Genomic DNA, 10,321 nt, shown 5'->3' on the forward strand with positions numbered 1-10,321 from the left:
GTTAGGAAGATGATCAAGGCAAAAGTACAAGGAAGTCAATTACCACAGGAAAGTTGTTGAGCTGCGCTTGGTTCAGAAGAGCTGGAGGCACACAAGACAAAGGGCAGTGACCAGGATGAAGGAAAGAGTCAAATCACAATATGTCACACCTAAGGACTAAGTCATCATAGGTTTGTGTCTGCTAGAGTATTGGTGAGTTATACAAGATACTTCTTAGTAGCACCTAGATTTTTTTTTAAAACTTCATAGTATTTAAAAGAAAAAGTCTGTCCGAAGCCGGGCGGTGGTGGCGCACGCCTTTAATCCCAGCACTTGGGAGGCAGAGGCAGGCGGATTTCTGAGTTCGAGGCCAGCCTGGTCTACAGAGTGAGTTCCAGGACAGCCAGGGCTATAAAGAGAAACCCTGTCTCGAAAAACCAAAAAAAAAAAAAAAAAAGAAAAAAAAAAGAAAAAGTCTGTCCGAGTTACTGACTTTCCAGTAGTTTAATTAGGGTCATGCCAAATTTATTGAAGTTAAATGTGATTTTCTCTAAAGGGATCTATTAAATTACCAAGACCACAGTGGCTGGCATGTGAGGATGTTGAAACCCTAAAGGTTGGCAGAACTTCAAAGTTTGAGAAATTCTGATCTTGGGGGAGTGATGGGGAATGTTTGAAATACTGTAATCATGATAGTTCCTTCACTTTTGGGTTTTGGAGAACTCAGGCTGCACTAGAGAGAAGACTGAAAGTTCAAGAAGTCTTATAGCTGGCATTGGTGGTGTAGGCCTGAAAAGAGAGTACTCAGGAGAAAGAGATAGGAGAATTGAAAGTTTAAGATCAGTGGGACTCGGTGAAAGCAAACTCTAAAGCAAGGACAACAAACAAAAAGCATTACTATATGGTATAGTTGAAAAATAGTGGCTTTTGCCAAGCACCGTGATTCTAAAAATGGAAAGCAAAACAAAACACTTAGATTGAAGAAAGATACAGAATTGCTGTTAACCAGTCTTGGTAGTTGTGAGATTTGAATATCAACTATCTCCCACAGGCTCATGTGTTTAAACACCTGATCCCAGCTGATGGTATGATCTGGGAAGGTCTGGAAGCATAAGGATTTCAGCCCTAGCTCTAGAACATGGTTTGCTTTGGGCTGGGCCTTGAGGTTATAGCCTAGCCCATCTGCTGGTCCCAGTCTCTCTACTTCCTTCTCAGGCACTGAGATGTGAGTAAGCAGCCTCATGTTCCTGCCGTAGCCCCAGCTACGTCAGGTGCCATACATTTCCTTCTCAAACAGGGAGTCAAAGTAAATCCTTCTTCCTTTAAGTTGCTTTTGGTCAGTATGGAAAAAGTAAGGAATGCAGGAAATTAAAACTGGAAAGTAAGCTATTGCCGTGCTAACCCTGACCATATGGTTTGTATGTGTTTGGAAGTAGAACACAGGAGGAATATGAAAAGAACTTAGAGCCACAACCTAGCAAAGCCTTGGTATGCTGTAAGCTCACAGTTCTAGGGTAAAGGTAATGTCAAGGTGGCAGGAGTTTGAAAGAGCTAGTCATATCCTATCCCTAATCAGGAGCAGAGAGCACTGAATGCATGCACTCTAGTGCTGAGCATGATTCTTATGTGGTTCAGAATCCTCTGCCTAGGGAATGGTGCTGCCTACAGTGGCTGTGTCTTCCCACCTCATTTACTGTAATCAAGATAATCCCCCACAGGCATGCACACAGACCAGCCTAATCTAGACAGTTCTTCACTGAGACTCCCTCCTGAGGTGATTCTAGATTGTTTCAAATTGACAAAACTAACAAGTACAATAAGCAGACAAAGTGTGAGAGATTACAGGGTGTCTTAGTTACTGTTCTATTGCTGTGAAGATACACCACGGTCAAGGCAACTCATTTAAAAGGAAGCATTTAATTGGGGGGCTTGCTTCCGGTTCCAGAGGGTTAGTCCATTATCATCACGGCAGGAAGCAGAGGAGCATGGCACTGGAGCAGCAATGAGAGCTTTACATTCTGATCCACAGACAGCAGACAGAGGGAAATACTAGGCCTGGCCTGGGCCTTTGAAACCTCAAAGTCGACTCTAAGTGACACACCTCCTCCAACAAGGGCACACTTCCTAATCCTTTCCAATCAGCTAATCAACTGGGAACTAAGCATGCGAATACATGAACTATGAGGACCATTTTCACTCAAACCAACACACAGGGTTATAATGTTTTGCACAGAAGTTCTTGAAAGCCTCTGAATCTAGGCAATATGTGGCAGGGACAGATTCCATGGAAGGGGTACTGGAAAGGCAATTATATGTAGCCTTAGTTGTAATGGATACCTCAGAATGTTGTAGATATCAGAAAAAATGAGATGTCTGTGGAGGAAAGCTACCCACAAAGAAGAGCTGCCCCAGAGATAGCCTATGTGTGGCTCAGGTGGACCGGGGTTATCCAAACCTGTTGGTGTTCTGATGTTGTTACCACAAACCTTAGATAGTAGACATGGGCTACAGAGTTTGTGTTTGCTAGACTAGGTTTTGGTCTTGCTCTTGTCTAGTATTTTCTTGTTAGAGTTCCATTCCTCCCTTTTGGAATGGGAATGCTCAGTCTGTGCCATAGTATATTGAAATTAAGTAACTTGATGCTTTGATTTGCTGGGGTTTAGAGCTAAGTGTCTTGAGTCTAGAAGATACTTTTGACTTTTGAACAATATTGAAACTGTAAGCCTTTTATTTAAAAATATATGTTTTTTCATTTCATTTATTTTTCTTGCGTGTGTTGCCGGTGTTGGGGGGATATCATGCAATGATGTGTGTCTTAGGAGGCCCTAAGACAGCTTGTAGGAGCTGTTCTTACCTTCCACCACATGTATCTTGGGGATACATGGTGGCACATACCTTTATCTGGTGAGCTATCTTTTAAGGTTGGACTGAAAGTATACAGCATAATGAGATAGCATGAACCTATGAGAACCCATGTCAAAATTTGAATTAAAATGTCCTCTTCAGTCTCAAGTGTTTGATTGCCTGGCCTTCAACTGGTTGAAGGTAGTGTTCTGGAAGGTGGTAGACCTTTAAGCGGTGGGCCACAGATGGAGAAAGCAGGTCCTCAGTTGCCATGGCTTGTCTGTCATGATGGATTATGTCCTTATAAACCAATGAGCCCAGATTAACTTTTCCTCTCCTGTTGTTTCTTGTCAGATATCTGGCCTCGGTACTGCCAGGCTGGAGGAATCATTATGACTAAAAATTCTAAGATATTAATTTATGGGTTGTTTGGTTCAGGAGGAAGCAAAACAATGCAGTTCTTTTTGTGTATGTGTATGTATCACTAAGAATGGATGGACCCAAGTGTGTGCATGTGTGTACACCAGGGTGTGTATTGTGGTCAGATTCCTTCCTTCACAATGTATGTTCCAGAGGTTGAACCACAACACACCCACATACACATAAACAGAATGTATACAGAAGTAAATGAAAACTTTAAAGCATCTGTGATGTTTGTATGTGCTTGGCCCCAGGAGTAGCACTATTAGGAGGTGTGGTTTTGTTGGAGTAGGTGTGTCACTGTGGACTTAAGACCCTCATACTAGCTGTCTGGAAGTCAGTCTTCCACTAGTAGCCTTCAGATGAAGATGTAGAACTCTCAGCTCAGCCTCCATCATGCCTGCTTGATGATGCCATGCTCCCACCTTGATGATAATGGACTGAACCTCTGAACCTGTAAGCCAGCCCCAATTAAATGTCCTTTATAAGACTTGCCTTGGTCATGGTGTCTGTTCACAACAGTAAAACCCTAACTAAGACAGCATCTACCTCAAGTCTAGACCTTGCTGCCACATCTCTAGCCTGTCCACGAAGCACCGAGTCACTCTGTTCTTTCTGCTACTCTCACTGGTGAGCACAGATGCTCCAAGCACTGGATTTTCTTCCTTACTCAAGTACTCAACTACTTTTTCAAGTTACTTTTGGAGACAGGCTAGTTATATTGCAAGATTGGCTTTGAACTCACAATGTTGTGGCCACCTTCCTACTACTACATGCTAGAATTATAGATGTAAGCCACCACACATAGACTCAGACATTTTTTTTTTTTAACTGTAAAGTATCAAGAGAAAAGTAAGAGGTTAAGTTATTCAGCAAAGGTGTCAATCCTTGTTCCTTAGACCCAGGATCAACTTTTCTTGTTCGCCTTTTCCCCCAGGTTTACGCTTTATCACAGGTGTATATGTGTTGAATGCAGAGCTGAAGAACTTGTGCAAGGACTACACTACGTTTATTTTCATCTCTCACTCTCTTCCTCCAGCTCCATATACAGAATCCCAGTTGATGTCTGTGCGGAAACTGTTGGAAAAAACCCAAAGAAACAGTCTAGATCGTGAATCTTCACTGTCAGTTTGATTGAGTTTAGAATCTCTGTAGAAGCAGATCCTGGGAGTTTCTATGAGACTGCTTCCAGAAAGCTTTAACTGAGGAAAGATAGGGCACTGGCCTGTGGGCTGGAGTCTTGACTGAACAGACAGGAGAAAGGCAGCTAAGTGCCAGTATTCATCAATTCTAACTCCCCAAATATACAGAGACTAACACATGTTTTAGCATGGATGGACTTGGAAAGCTTTATGCAGTGAATAATCCAGTGGATTGTAGATTAAGTAAGTCATAGAAACAGAAAATAGACTGGTGGCTTCCAGGGGCTGGGGAGCCAGGGAAGTAGAAGTTAGTTGTTTAGTGAATAGTGATAATTTGGGGTGAAGAAAAGTTCTGAGAGAGTGTAGTGGTTATACTATGCTTGAGAATGAATGCCGTGTCACTGACTTGGTTACTTAAAGTGGCTGTAGTGAAGCCAGTCTTAGAACTTGGGAGGTAAGGGAAGGAGGCTGAGGTTTCATATACTTTCCCTATGTAATGTGGGCTTCTACATAGTGAGGCATCCTCAGACACACAGGAATTTGAGGCCAGCCTGGGCTACATGAGCCTCTATCTCAAAATAAACAAGCAAAAACAAAACAAAACAAAACAAAACAAAACAACAACAGCACAAAGCTGGGAAGATGGCTCAGGGGACTTTCCCAGAGGACCTGGGTTTGGCTCTCAGACCCCACATGGTGGCTCACACCATCTGCAGTTCTGGTTCCAGGAAATCTGACACCCTCTTCTGATCTCCGGAGGCATCAAGCATGCATGTAGTGCACAGACATATATAAAAACAAAATATCTATACACATAAAATTTATTTTATATTTAAAATAAAAACACTAAAAGCCAAAACCCAAACCAAAGCAACCACTCCCATAAGTAGTTAAAATGGTAAGTTTAATGTTAGGCATAATTTATAGCCTCAAGATTCATTTGAAAAAAACATAAGGAATCAATGATATCTACTTCCCAAATGCCAGACTTTGATTTCAGTTGGCTTGGGTTGGGGTGATTTTTAAAGTTCCTTAACAAATCTTACATGTAACGAGGCCTAAGGAGGAATGACTGCAGGACAGTGGTGCTCATCCTGGAGTCCATATAGGAATCACTTGGGAAGTCTGGGTGCGGTGGATTACACCTTCAATTCCAGCACTCAGGAAGCAGCTTCTCCATCGTATGCTTTGCAGGCTCTGGAACTATAAGCCATACAAACTTCTATCACTTATAGATTATCTATTTGTGGAGCTTTGTCCTCTGGGCATAACATGGCCATTTACCATCACAAAGTCAAGGCATCTGCAGCTGCACTTACCTACAAGAAGCCCTCCCAGATGGGGCCATTGAACATTGCCTCATGGTGGGGGTGGTGAGAGGGTCATTAGACCCTAACGTGAAACTAAACCTACTCACTCCTGTCTCCACCCCTCAGCTAGATACAACTCTGCATCAATTGCATGATGCAGAGGTAGGAGGTTTATGGACGAGAGTGCGCCTATGCAGATTTTAGGAGGTCTTCATCCATGCTAGGCTGGAGTTTTGTATGGCAGCAGGGGTGAGGGTCACTCATAAGTAACCGCCCTCATACTCCTGTAAATAAATCCAATAAACTCATTGGTTCAACAAGCTAGATGTGAATAACTACATTGAATTTGGTCTTTTTTTTTGTATTCTATTCATAGTGAGTAGATGTTTGCACATGTCCTCCTGGGAGAAGTGATGGTTCTTGCTGCTGTGCTTTCTCTACTAGGATGGATCATATCCCCTCAGACGATGAGCTAGAATAAGTCCTTCCATCCTTCCTTAAGTTGCTGTTGACAGGTATTTCGTCAAGGCAATGAAAAAGAAGTGACTAAGAACATGACTGTACAGACATACCTGTTCCACACTAAGCAAGTCACACCCACGTTCTCCTTAGCTGACCGGGTTCACCGTTGTTTCCATTTAAATTTGGACAAGACCTTGGAGCCTGGAGAGGCTTTCTCTCTACTTTAACTGCTGGTACAGTGCTTCTTATAACATCTGTGCTGTGGGCCTCATGGGGAGCTTTTACAAATGGAAAATTTTAGGCTCCAGCACAGATACAGACAGATAGAATCAGAAAATGGAGATGCCCCCTCCCCGCCCACAACACTGTGTAGCTTCACAAACTCCATTCTTGTCTATGCTAACAACTGAGAATGGCTTCCCCACACTTCAGCTTCAGGATATTTTGGGGCAATAATTTCTCTACGATCCCTCTCAGTCACATAGAGATTACTTCCTGTTTCATGTCTAAATTTATCTCCTTAAAGCTTTGAAGGGTGGAGCCCACAGTCTTCAAAAGTGTAAGATACTGCTCTTACATGCCTTTGTGGGTAACAGCCTAGGGTGGGTCTCAGCAGAAGGGGAACCAAGGAGGAGATGAAGACACAGCTGGCATCAAGAAGGACATACCAGGGCTGATCTTGGCTCTCCTTCCCTTGGCTATCATTTAAAAACTGGCTACTCCAAGACTCACTCAAAACAGGAGCAAGCATAGTCTGCCACGGTTGAGTTTTAAAGGTTAGTTAGCAGCATGAGTCTAAGGCATTGGGGACAGTGTATAGATGCCAAGAATCTCACTTGTTGGCCAATATTCATCCAGAAATTCCCCGAATAAAGTAAGGGGTAAGGGAAGCTAAGTGTACAGGCCTCCAGGAACTGAGAACAGATAAGGAATAAAAAGATGATAGTGATTTAGAATTTGATGTTTATCCCAGAGGATTCAACAATGTCTTTTTAGCATCCTGTTACTTTCATCTGCTTTACCTTGGCATTTACCCAAGCTCGTTAATGTTGATAAACAGTACATCCTGAAGCTCACACACCATCACACTTGTGTAGCAATGATTATCACCTTCCTCTCAGGAAAGCATTTGCTTCTGGACTGAACTTTCATTTCCTGTCAACAAGCCAATGCCAGCATCTTTGCACATTCTTATTTGTGTGTGTTGTATGTGTCAATGTGTGTGTGTGTTTGTGTGTGTGTATGTATGTATGTGTGTGTGTGTGCCTGTGTCTGTGGAGGCCAGCCTCTGGAGTTGGAGTTATGGGTGCTTGTGAGCTACCTCATGTGAGTGCTGGGAACTGAACTCAGGTCCTCTGAAAGAGCAACAAGTACTCTAACACATTCAGTCACCCCTCTAGACCTATATTGCACGTTCTTTAATGCTATGATGACTTTATGTTTAGAAAAACATGTTTTCTCTATGCAGAAAATTTCCGAAGAGTTTTTATCTCTAGAAGAGAAATGCCTTAGTATATACAGTATCAATCCCACTCTGCCTTCTCTTTTTCTGGTTATCATTTTACAAATTACGTTATGAATTCTTCGTTTGTGCATTTAGTTTCCCCCTACCTTTTATGGCAGAGTCCGCTAGGTTGTCCTCTGGGACAACACTTTTAATCTGAAAAGAATTTATTTTTGGACTTAGTACCGAGTGTTCAACAGCAGCCTTCCAGCTGGTTATCATGCATCAGCTCAGCGTAACCAATGGTAACTCAGTTTTGTCGTAGCTTCTGCCAAGTTCTTCAACAAAGGCTACCTAGTTCTGGTGATGGAAGTGGGTTTTTAAGGGCTTTAAAGCTGTTTGCTTCAAAACTGCTAGGGAACGAGGTTATCCCTCGAACAGGAAGCACAGACGAAGCGGGGAAAGCATAGCCGAGCCCGTCCCGTTCTTATTTGCGATGTGTCGGTCTGCACACAATGCGATAGTGTAGACTCTGAGCTTTGGCTGTAAACTTTGGGTTTTCACCCTCGCATGTTTCCTCCCATTGTGGTTACTGTTTGGGAGGGGCTTTCCGGGTGCATGCTCTCCAGTTTGTTTCCTAAGATATTTTGCATTAGCCTGTTTTCTACCTGATACCTAGGTCTCAGAGAGTTAATATACAGTATAAACACAGCCATATGATCACAGTTTGTTACAGTGGTAAGGGAGGGCATGTTTATCAAGAAGATATGTGGTAAAATGTAAATAATGTAAAAGTTACCACTCACCACATCCATTTGAAATGAGTAGTTAGTGGCATTAAGTTTACAATACGTGGTAACCATTAGCTCTATCCATCTCTGGAAGGTTTTCATTATACCAGTTAGAAACTGAACCTATCTACCAGTAATTCCTCATTACCCCTCACTAATGACTGTTCTGCTTTCTATTTCTATGTATTTGACACTCCGGGTAGTTCATGTAACTAAGACTTACAATTTGTCCTTTTGTGTCTGGCAAATTCACTAAGCATGATGCCTTAAAGGTCCAGGCATCTCACAGCATGTATCAGGATGTTATTTTTGTCAGGTATGGTGGTGCAAGGCTATAGTCCTAGGAGAGGCAGGTAGATGGAGGACTGTGCATTTCAGGCAGCTTGAGGCTACATATTGAGAACTTGTCTTAAAATGAAAATCTTTTAAGGCTGGTTGTCATGGCACACACATATAATCCCAGTATTCAGAAGGCTAAGGCAGGAGGATCACCGTGAGTTCTTATTGTAAACTCGACATAACCTAGGGTCATCTGGGAATGGAAATCTAGGTTGAATAATTACTCTAATCAGATTGGCCAGTGGGTACATCTGTGCAGAGATTGTCTTAACTAATGATTGACTAATGGGACCACTGTGGGTGGTACCATTCCTAGGCAGGAAGTCCTGGGCTGTATAAGAAAGCTAGCATGAACCAGCAAGCAATCCAGAAAATAGCATTCCTCTGTGTTTCTGCTTCCAGTTTCCTGTGGTGAGTTCCTTGACTTCCATCAGGTACAAGAACAGGTACAATTTACCTTCCCTCTAACTTGGCCCAGGGCATGCTGTCTAAAGGAAGTCCAGTTTGGACACTGCGGTGGCTTGAGTAGGTATGGCTCCCATAGAGTCACATGTTTACATGCTTGGCCATAGAGAGTGGTGCTATGAGAAGGTGTAGCCTTGTTGAAGGAAGCATGTCTCTGTAGAGGTGGACTTTGAGGTGATACATGCTCAAGGTAAGCCTTGTGTGACACACAGTCTCTTGCTGCCTTCATATCAGGATGTAGAACTCTCAGCTCAATCTCCAGCACCATGCCTGCCTGTGCTCTGCCATGTTTCCTGCCATGATGATAATGGACTAAATTTCTGAACCTGTAAGCCTGCCCCAATTAAATGTTGTCCTTATAAGAGTTGCTTTGGTCATGGTGTCTCTTCACAGCAATGGAGATCCTAACAAAGACAACCATAGAGCCACCTCTCCAGCCCCTACTGTAACATGGCTTTGTATGTTTGCTTTTGAGACAGAATTTCTCTGTGTAGTCCTGGCTGTCTTGGTACTTGATCTGTAGACCAGGGTGGTCTTGAACTCAGAGATCCATCTGTCTCTGCCTCCCAAGTACTAGGATCAAAGGCATGTATGATTACTTTCCAGTGTGGTAACAGGGCTTCATGGTCTTCCTATACTTGTTCTTCACAAAATGATTTTTTTTTGAAATTCAGACTCACCAGCAAAATTTGGGAGAGTGGTGGGGTACCAACAAAGATAATTGTAAAATTTATATGGGAAGCAAACATGTAATGATCAGGAAGGTTTTTACTAAAATAAAAAAGAGTACTGCCTCAGTAAGGTAGTGTATGCCTTTAATTTCAGCACTTAGGAGGCAGAGGTAGGTAGATCATGTGAATTCCAGGCCAACCTAGTCTACATAGTGAGAGAGTGTCAAAAACAAAACAAAAATAAAAACAAAAACAAAAAACCAAAACCAAACAAAAAGGCCCCATAAAGTATCAGAACAGACTGTAAAAGCCTTAAATACCAATCAATGGATTTAAATATAGACAGACCCAAACATGCCAATTTTTAGTAAATTCTGAATTATCGGGGAAAGTTTTATTTTAAACAACTGGATATTGAGATGACTAAGAAAAATACTTCCTTAAGTCATGAATC

The sequence above is a fragment of the Grammomys surdaster genome, unplaced genomic scaffold (assembly GCF_004785775.1).
Source record: "Grammomys surdaster isolate TR1022 unplaced genomic scaffold, NIH_TR_1.0 239, whole genome shotgun sequence".
Lineage (NCBI taxonomy): Eukaryota > Metazoa > Chordata > Mammalia > Rodentia > Muridae > Grammomys > Grammomys surdaster.